Here is a 10,000-nt window from a genome sequence, read left to right as displayed (position 1 = left end):
GAGAGAGCGAGAGAGAGAGAGAGAGAGAGAGAGAGAGAGAGAGAGAGAGAGAGAGAGAGTAAGGGAGAGAGAGAAAAAATAGATAGATAGATAGACAAATTGATAAATAAAGAGGGGGGGTGAAGAAGAAACGAAAAAAAAGGAAATAAGTAAAAAACTAGAAAAACGGAATGTAAATTTGAACAAGAGAAATTCGAAGGCAAACTGAATAGAGAAAAAGAATAGGGAAGGGCATGAAAACAGGCAAACAGACAGGCAGACAAAGATGCAGAACAAAGACAAAATCAAAGACACAAGTATGAAAATGTTCACCCCTCCTTTCGCCTCCCCTCCCCTCCCCTCTCCCCTCTCCTCCCTTCTCCCCTCCCCTTTCCCCCCTCTCCTCCCTTCTCCCCTCCCCTTTCCCTTCCCTCTCCTCCCTTCTCCCCTCCCCTTTCCCCTTCCCTCTCCTCATTCTCCCCTCCCCTCTCATCCTCTTCTCTCCCCTCCCCTCTCCCCTCTCCCACTCCCCACTCCCCTCCCCCCTCTACCACACACCTTCAGGACAATACCTCATATCATTACCATGCGGTAACCACGTGCTGGGAAGACGGAGAGCTCTGGAGGTCAAAGGTCAAAGGTGAAGCGGGTCACATGCGCCAGGTCAGCCGGAACCTGACCTACCGGCGTAGAAATGTTACAATATCCGACAGATTTACTCCCCCCCCTGAGAGAGGTGAGAGAGAGAGAGAGGGGGGGAGGTAGGTCTTGGGATTGCGCGAGGGGAGAAGGGAGAGGGGAGAAGGGAGAGGGAGAGAGAGAGGGGAAGGAGGGTATTGGGGTAAGGTGAGGAGAGTGGAAGAAGGGAGAGGTAGGGAGGGTGGGAGGGAGAGGGAGAGGTAGGGGAGGGTATTGGGGTAAGGAGAGGTGAGGGGAGGGGAAGGTAGGTCTTGGGATCGCGCGAGGGGAGAGGGGAGAAGTGAGAGAGAGAGAGGGGTAGGAGGGGATTGGGATAGGGTTAGGGAGAGAGGAAGGAGGGTATTGGGGTAAGGGGAGGGGAGGGGAAGAGGGGAAGATAGGTCCTGGGATTGCGTGAGGGGAGAAGGAGAAGGAAAGGAGGGTGTTGGGGTAGGGTGAGGGGAGGGGAAGGTAGGAGGTGTTGGGGTAGGTTAAGGTGAAGGGAAGAGGGAGAGGTGAAGGTAGGAGGCATTAGGGGAGGGTGAGGGGAAGAGGGGAAGGCAGGAGGTATTGGGGGTAGGGCCAGGGGGAAGAGGAGTGAGGGGAAGGATAGAAGTGTTGGAGTAGAGTGAGGGGAAAGAGCAGAAGGTAAGCTGGAGAAGAGGGAAAGGTAGAAATCCAAGGTGGATATATCAGAAGGTAAGGTAAGAGGCTAAAGTAAGGCCGATGGGGAGAGAGGATACTGGGTCTCAAGAATGAGGTAAGGTAGGAAAATAGACGACCCAGGGGTAGGTAGTGAGGTAAGTAATGGAGAAGGGGAAGGTAAGGTAAAGATAAGGTAAAGGAGTAATAATAATAATAATAATAATAATATATATATATAATAATAATAATAATAATAATAGTAATAATAATAATGATGAATAATATAACAATAAATAAACTAATAATAATAATAATAATAAATAATAATAATATAATAATATAATATAATAGTAATAATATAATGATAATAATAATACAATAATAATAATAATAATAATAATATAATAATAATAATAAAATAATAATATAATAATAATATAAAATAAATGATAATAATATAAATAAAATAATACGATGACATATGTGATATAAGCGAAAGGGAAGTAAGGAGAAGGGAAGGAGAGGGATAAGAGAAGGGAAAGGGAAGAAGAGAGAAAAGAGGAGGAGAAGGGAGAGGAGAAGGGAAAATAGAGAAAGGAGGAGACGGGAAAAGAGGGAGAGAGAGAAAAAGAAATGAAAAGAGATAAAACGAGATGTAAGAAGAGAGAAGAGAGAAAGAAAGGGAAGAAAAGGAAAGGAGAAGAAAAAAGAGAGAAGGAAGATGAAGGAAGATAAAAAAAAGAGAGAAGAGAAAAGAGAGAAAAAAGATGAAGGAAGAAAAATTAAGAAATAAAAAGACAGATAAAGGAAGAAGCGAAAGGGGTGAAAGAAAACGAAGAAAAAAAAGAAACGAAAAGAGAAAAAGGAAGAAATGATAAAAAAAGAGGGGGGAAGAAAAAAAAAGAAGCAGAAAAAAGAGTGGGAGGATAGGAGGTGTGGAAGGAGAAGGGAGGGATGTGGGAAGAAAGTGAGGGTAGAGGGTGTGGGAAGTGGAGTGTGAAGAGGTGAGAGGGGGGGAGGGGGGGAGGGGGGGAGTGTGAAGAGGGGGAGGAGAGGGGGGGAGGAGGATGGGGAGAATGGTGGAGGAGGAGGGGGGTGGAAGGGGAGATGGTGGGGGAGGAGGGGGTGGAAGGGGAGATGGTGGGGGAGGAGGTGGGGAAGTTGGAGGAGGAGGAGGAGGAGGAGGGGATGGTGGGGAAGGGGATGGAAGGGGAGGTGGAAATTAAGGGGGAATTAGAAGAGGAGAAGGTGGAGGAGGAGGGGGAAGAGAGGAGGAGGAGGAGGAGGTGGAGGAAGAGGAGGGGGTGGAGAAGATGGAGATGGAGGAAGAGGAGGAGGAGGATATGGAAGGGAGATGGAGAGGGGAAGCGGAGGGGAGAGGAAAAGGAGAGAAGGGAAGAGGGAGGTGAAGAAGATGGGGAAAAAAAAAAAAAAAAAAAAGAACAGAAAGAAAAAGAAACAGAAAAAAGAAGAAGAAGAAAAAGAAAAAAAAAAAAGAGCATTTATTTCTCTTTTTTTTTTCTTCTTCTTATCGAGACGAAAATCCTTGAAGTTAGTTAGCATGCGAGCCGCGAGGAGGCGCAGCTGTCCTCGGAAGGGCGAAAGAAGGAACCACGAGTCGGTTTTCGAAACGGCGCAGGCGGGGGGGGGGGTGAAGGGGGGGTAGGAAGGGAGGAGGGGGTGAAGGGGTGAAGGGGGGGGGGCGAGTAGAAAGGGAGGTGGGGGTGAAGGGGAGGTGCGAGTAAGAAGGGGGAGGGGGAGAAGGGGTGAAGAGGGGTACGAGTAGGGAGGGGGAGGAGGGAAAGGAGAGGGAATGAATGGGGAAAGGCGGGGGGAGGGGGCGACGGGGGGGGGGGTGTCACGGGTCGCCATTCGGGTGGACACAACAGCATGAGTAACCGGTGAATTCCGCACATAGAAAAGGACGGGTTAAACGTTGGGAATCGGACGAACGGTTGGTTTTCTTGCACGCCCCGGAAATAAATCCGAAGAAGCAAAGCCACACATGCAACTAAATTTACAAATAAACAAGCACATGCACACACTTACATAAACACACAAACACAAGCAAAAAAAAAGGACACTCATATTCATCGACAAAAAAAAGTAAAGTAAAAAAACAAAGACACAATACCGATCCAAACAAACAAACAAAATAAAAGCAAACCAACAAACGCACACACAAGGAAAGCAAATTCTAACAAACAAACAGAGAAACAAACAAACACACAGCTCAATCTAACAAAAATAACAAACAAACAGAAACAAACAAACACACAGGTCAACCCAACAACGCTAACAAAGCAACAAGCAAAGCAACACCATACCCCCCCCCCCCCTACACACAGTTCCGATAGATCACCCAGCCACGAGGTCAGATAAGGTCACACGCCAAGACATCCAGAAGGATCTCGCCAACGAAAAAGGAAGGAAGAGGCAAGCGGAGATAAGACCTATCTGGGGAAAGGCAAAGGCGGGTGGCACTGGCCCGTGGCACCAGGGCCCGAGGACTGGCACCTGCTTCCGGCGAGGCGAGGAGAGGTGAGAGAGTGAGGTGCGATCGGGGGAAGGTGAGGAGTGAGGTGAAAAGAGGGGGAGGAGGAGGGTAAAGAGAGGGGGGGGGGAGGGGGTGAGGGAGGAGGGGATGGGGGGGGGGAGGGGGGGTAAAGGGGGGAGGGTAGGGTGGGGGTGGGGGGTGAGAGGAGAGGTGGAAAAGAGGGGGAGGAGGAGGGATTAGGGACGGAGAACAGGGTGGGGAAGAGAAGGAGGGAGGGAGAAGGAAGGGGGGGAGAGGGGATATGGTGATTTGGGGAACGGCAGAGACAGCAGGTATGGAGAAAAGAGAAGAGGAGAGAGAGAAAGGGAAAGAGAGAGAAAATAAGAGAAAGAGAGAGAGAGAAGAGAGAGGAGGAGGAGAGAGAGAGAAACGGAGAGAGAGAGGAAAAGAGAGAGAGAGAGAGAAGAGAGAGAGAGAGAAGAGGAGAGAGAGAGAGAGAGAAGCGAAAGAGAGAGAGGGGAGAGAAAGATAGAGAGAGAAAAAAGACGAAAAGAGAGAGAATGCACAAGACCACGAACTATAGAAAAAGATAAAAGAATAGCAATCACATTACAATCGAAGTCATGCTTCTACCCCCTTTCCCGGATCACGCTCCTCCAACCCAAACCAGAGTGTCCCAAACTTTTCACCTCTTCCCCAACAATGGGCAAGGCACCGAACTTCCGAAGAGTAGAGTAGCTTTGCCCGCCCCAAGCACGGCCACCCAAGTCCCAGTCCCAGACCCAACGCGACGGCCCGAACCCAGTGCCGTCCCACAACCCCTGCGAAACCCCCGAGAGCCCTCCCAAGAACGACCCCTCCTCCCAACCCCAATGATGCAAACCTCGCTCCCAAACAGATGCCACCCAACTCCTAACGTCACAACATCACTTCCCAACCCTGCTTCCCCCTCCTCTCCTCCCCACCCATCATCTCTCCCCAACTCTCCCCTTCCCAACCCTTCCCCTTCCCCAACCTCTGCCATCCCCCCACTTCTTCCCCAACTTCTTTTTTTCCCCCTCCCACTCCCCCTCCCCCCAACCCTCTCCCCCAACTTCCCTCTTCCCAACCTCTCCCCCCAACCCTGTCTCCAACCCCCTTCTCCTTCCCCAACCCCCTTCGCCTTCCCCAACCCCCTCTCCTTCCCCAACCCCCTTCCCTTCCCCAACCCCCTTCGCCTTCCTCAACTCCCTTCTCCTTCCCCACTCCCCTTTTCTCCAACTCCCCCCTGCCCCCCTCCCCCCTCCCCCTCCCCTCCCCGAAACGTCCCCCAGCAACGGCGGGCGTCCCGGGGACCGGGAAACGAGGGTCTCCCGCGTCTGAGCCCAAAAACTCCCAAGGACAAACCGGGGAAAGTCCTGTGGGGGGAAAAAAAAAATTCCGCTTCCGTCCCCCCTCCCCCCCTCCCCCCTTTTTTCGCGCCCCCCCCCCCCCCCTCTCGTCGACGACCCCCCCTCCCCTTTTCCGACGACGCTTTCCCCCCTCCATCTCGTCGATCCCTCCCCCCCCTTCGACGACGACCTCCCCCCCTCCCCTCTCGACGATCCCCCTCCCCCCCTTCCCTCACGTCGATCCCCTCCCCCCCCTTTTCCCCCATCCCCCCCCCCCTTCCCTCACTCGATCCCCTCCCCCCCTTCCCTCACGTCGATCCCCTCCCCCCCTTCCCTCACGTCGATCCCCCTCCCCCTCCCCTTTCGTCAGCCCTCCCCCCTCTCGTCAACCCCCCCCTTCCCCACCACCGCCACGCCCGTAGGCCGTCGGGGTCTCTTGGGAGGGGCGGGGAGAGGGGGGGGGAGGAGGGAGGAGGAAGGGAAAGAGGAAGAGAGGGAGAAGAGGAGGTGGCGATTGAAGAGGAGGAGGAGGAGGAGGAGGAGGGGAAAGAGATGGAGAAGAGGGATGATGATTGAAGGAGATAGAAATAGAAAGATGTTTGAGAAGAAGAGAAAATGTTTGAGAAGGGAGGAGGAGAAAGGAACAAGAAGAGGAAGGAATGATGATTTAAAAGGAAGGGAGTGAGAGAGAAGAGAAGAAAGAAAGAGGGAAAAAGAGATGGAGAATCAGGAATAGCGATAAAAAAAGAGCTAAAAGAGACGTAGAAAAGGACATGAGAATCGAAGAGAAGAACAGAGAAACAGAGAAGAGAAAGTGATGACTATAAAAAAAGACGGTAAGAATAAGAATAAAAGAAAAAAACACGAATGAGAGGAAGGAGAGGAAAGGAAAAGCGAATAAAGAGAGAAGGAGAGAAACGGATAGGCCTCTCCGTCGCCTCGAGGGAAAAGAGGGAGCAGGAGAGAGGAAGGGAGAGGGAGAGGAAACGGGAAGGAGCAAATGACGACTGAGGAGGAGGAGGGAAGAGGAGGAGAAACGGATAACTGGAGAAGAAGGAAAAGATAAGTTTATTTTAATTTTTTGGGGGATGGAATGGGGAAGAGAAAGTGGAGAAGAGGAGAAGGAAAAAAGAGAATCGGGCAAAAGAGAGAGAAAGACTTTGAAAGAAGTGAAAGAGGAAAGAGTAGAAGATAATTGAGGAGAAGGATAAGAAAGAAACGCACAAGAAAAAGGGAGAAACAAAAGGGAGAAGTGAAGAGAAGGAGAAGAGAGAAGACGATTGAGAAGGAGAGAAGAGAAGTGGACAAGAAAGAGAAACGAATGAAGAGAGAGAGGAAAAGGAAGTGGAGAAGAGAAGACGCTTGAAAAGGGGAGAAGAGAAACGAGCAAGAGAAAGGAACGAATAAAGAATAGGAGAAAGAAGAAGGGAAGAAGGAAGAAGAAGGAGAAAGAGAAAGAGAAGTGAAGAAGAGAGAGAGAGAGAAAAGAGAAGGAAAGAAGAGAGGCAGAGAAGAGATGACGATTGAGGAGAAAGAGAAAGGAATGGAGAGGAAAGAAAGACGATGAAATGGATGAGTAGGAATAACGAATGAAAATGAGAAAAAGAAGAAAAAGAATTAGCTTCGTTTCTCAGGGATAACGGGGGGGGGGGAGAAGAAGCAAGGACATGAAGAAAAATGGAGAAGAAGGAAATACTGAAGGGAAGAAGAGGAGAAAAATAAAGAGTAATTGATAAATGAAAGGAGAGAGAAAAGGGTAAGTGGGGAAAACAAATGAGAATGAATAAGAGGCATAGAAAGGAATGATGAAGAGGAATGGAGAAGAGAGAACGAGAAGTTTCATCTCTAAGAAGGTAGAAAGAGAAGAGAAGGGAGGATAAATAGAAGAGAAAGAGAGAGAGAGAGAGAAAGAGAGTGACCGAAAGCGAGAGAGAGAGAGAGCGAAAGAGAGAGAGAGAGAGAGAGAGAGAGAGAGAGAGAGAGAGAGAGAGCGAAAGCGAGAGAGAGAGAGAGAAAGAGAGAGAAAGATAAACAGATACAAACACACACACACACAGAATGACAGACAAACAAAATTACAGACAGACAGACAAACAAACAGATGCAAACAATCAAAGACAGAAAACAAACAGACAAACAGACCAAAAGACAATAATACGAAGAGAAACGAAAAAAAAAGCAAAACAAGCAAACAAAGTGAGGAAGCGGGAGAGATACAAATAGCAGATAAAAAAAGAAGAATGAAAGACGTAGAAATAACGAAAATCCCGGACAAGAAAACGGGAAGAAGCAAACAAGGTGGACACAAGCGAGTTTGGATTAATTTAAGTGAAATGTTGTGTTGGAGTCTGGCTGCGTGCTGAAGGGGGAGGGGGGGAGGGGGGGGGTGTAATTTTGAAAATAAGGGGGAAGGGAAGAAAGGAGAGAGGCATGGAGGGAGAAAGAGAAAGAGAGAGAGAGAGAAAGAGAGAAGGGGAAGGGCAGAAAGAGGAGAGGCATGGAGGGAGGATAGAAAGAGAGAGAGAGAGAGAGAGAGAGAGAGAGAGAGAGAGAGAGAGAGAGAGAGAGAGAGAGGGGAAACCAGAAGGGAGAGAGGCATGGAGGGAGAAAGAGAAAGATAGAGAGAGAGAAAGAGAGAAGGGGAAGGAAAGGAAAAAGATAGGAGGAAAGGAAAGAAGGGAGGGAAGAAAGAGAGAAGGGGGGGGGGAGGGGAGGAGAAAGAGAGAGTAGGGGGAAGGGAGATGGAGGGAGGAAGGAAAGAAAGGGGAGAGGGAAGGAGGGAGAGAGAAAGAAAGAGAGAAGGCGGGAATGAAAAAAGGAGATGAGGAAAAGGGAGATGGAGGGGAGGTAGGAAAGAAGAGAGGGGGAAGGAGTGAGAAAGAGAAAAGAGATAGAAAGAGAGAAAGATAGAAAGAAAAGGAGAAAGGAGAAAGAGACAAAGGGAAGGAGGGAGAAGAGAGAAAGAGAGAAGGGGGGAAGGATAAAGAGAGAGTGGGGGAAGAGGAAAATGAAGGGAGGAGGGAAAAGAGGAGATAGGGAAGAGAGGGAGGAGGAGAGGAAGGGAGAAGGGGAGAGGGAGAGAACGAGATAGAGAGTAAGGAAGAAAAAAAATGGGTAGGCAGGAGAAAGAGAAAGTGGGAGAAGAGTAGAGATGGAGAGAGGGAGAAAGAAGAAAGGGGAGAAGGGGAATGGGAATTAGGGAGAAAAGAGAAATGGAGAGAGATTAAGAAAGAGAGAGAGAGAGAGAGAGAGAGAGAGAGAGAGAGATGGAGAATGAGAGAGAGAGAGAGAGAGAGAGAGAGAGAGAGAGAGAGAGAGAGAGAGAGAGAGAGAGAGAGAGAGAGAGAGAGAGAGAGAGAGAGAGAGAGAGAGAGAGAAAGAGAGAGAGATGGAGAATGAGGAGAGAGAGAGAGAGAGAGAGAGAGAGAGAGAGAGAGAGAGAGAGAGAGAGAGAGAGAGAGAATATGTATAAAGTAATAAAGACCACAAGAAAGGAGGCATAACAGAATAAGGAAGACATAACGAACAACAAAATATTTTAAAGAGAGATTAAAGACACGAAAAAATATTCCTAAATAGAAACAAACTAACGAAAAACAGGGAGAAGAAAGACACCGAGAAAGAGAGAGAGGAAAAAAAAGAAAAAAAGCGGATAGTTGAAAGAAAAGAAAAGAAAAGAAAATATAAAAACAAGAAAATTATATTCGCGTTTGAACCATTATGCTAATTTCAGACACAAACGAACACAAGGAGACGAGAAGAAATTCGAATAAACGAGGAAGAAGATGAGGGAAATAATTGGAATAGGAGACAGAACAGTAGCTGATAAAAATAGAATATGTAAATTCGGAGACAAAGAGAGGGAGGGAGAGAGGGGGGGGGGGGGAGAAAACACGAGATAGGAACTAAATCGGCGGAAAATTGTAGAAATTGAATAAAGAATAGTAGATAGAAGAAGGATAAACAGAATACATATAAAGATATATATATATATATATATAAATATATATATATATATATAATATATATAATATATATATATATAATATATAATATATATATATATTATATATCATCATCATCATCATCAGCTTAAGTCAGTATATATATATATATATATATATATATATATATATATATATATATATAATATATATATATATAATACTGGCTCCCAAGCAGCTTAAGAATAGACGAAGAAATCTGAGCAACCGGGGAAGTGAGACAGAGAAATAATTAGAATGGAAGAAACAATATATGTTCACGACAAAGGAATGTATACTTTTAGATATGCGCTGCAGGAGAAGGAGAGGGGGGAGGGAGGGAGGGAGAGAGAGAGAGAGAGAGAGAGAGAGAAAAAGGGAAAGGGAAGAGAGGGGAGAGAAAAAGGAGAGAGAAGGGGGGACAAAACAGACAGATAGAAGGTAGATATATATATATATATAGAGGATAGTTTAGATGATAGAAGAGAGAGAGGAGAGAGAGGAGAAGGAAACAGACAGACAGAATAGATAGATAGATAGATAGATGATAGATAGAAGAGAGAAAAAACGAGAAGAAGAAGGAAGGGGAGAGAGAGAGAGAGGAGAGAGGAGGAGAGAGAGAGGGGAGAGGAGAAGAAAGAGAAAAAAGAGAAGAGAGGGAGAAGAGAGAGAGAGAGAGAAGAGGAGAGAGAGAAAAGGGGGGGGGAAAGAAGAAGAGAGAGAGAGAGAGAGAGGAAAGGGAAGGAGAGAGAGGAGGAGGGAGAGAGGGGAAAGAAGAAAAAGGGGGGAAAGGGAGAGAGAAAAGGGGGAAAAAAAGGGGAGAAAGAGAAAAAGGGAAGAAGGGAAGA

The sequence above is a fragment of the Penaeus monodon genome, chromosome 40, assembly GCF_015228065.2.
Source record: "Penaeus monodon isolate SGIC_2016 chromosome 40, NSTDA_Pmon_1, whole genome shotgun sequence".
In the NCBI taxonomy this organism is placed as follows: Eukaryota; Metazoa; Arthropoda; class Malacostraca; order Decapoda; family Penaeidae; genus Penaeus; species Penaeus monodon.
The sequence above is the reverse complement of the archived record's forward strand: the minus strand, read 5'-3'. Positions refer to the sequence as shown.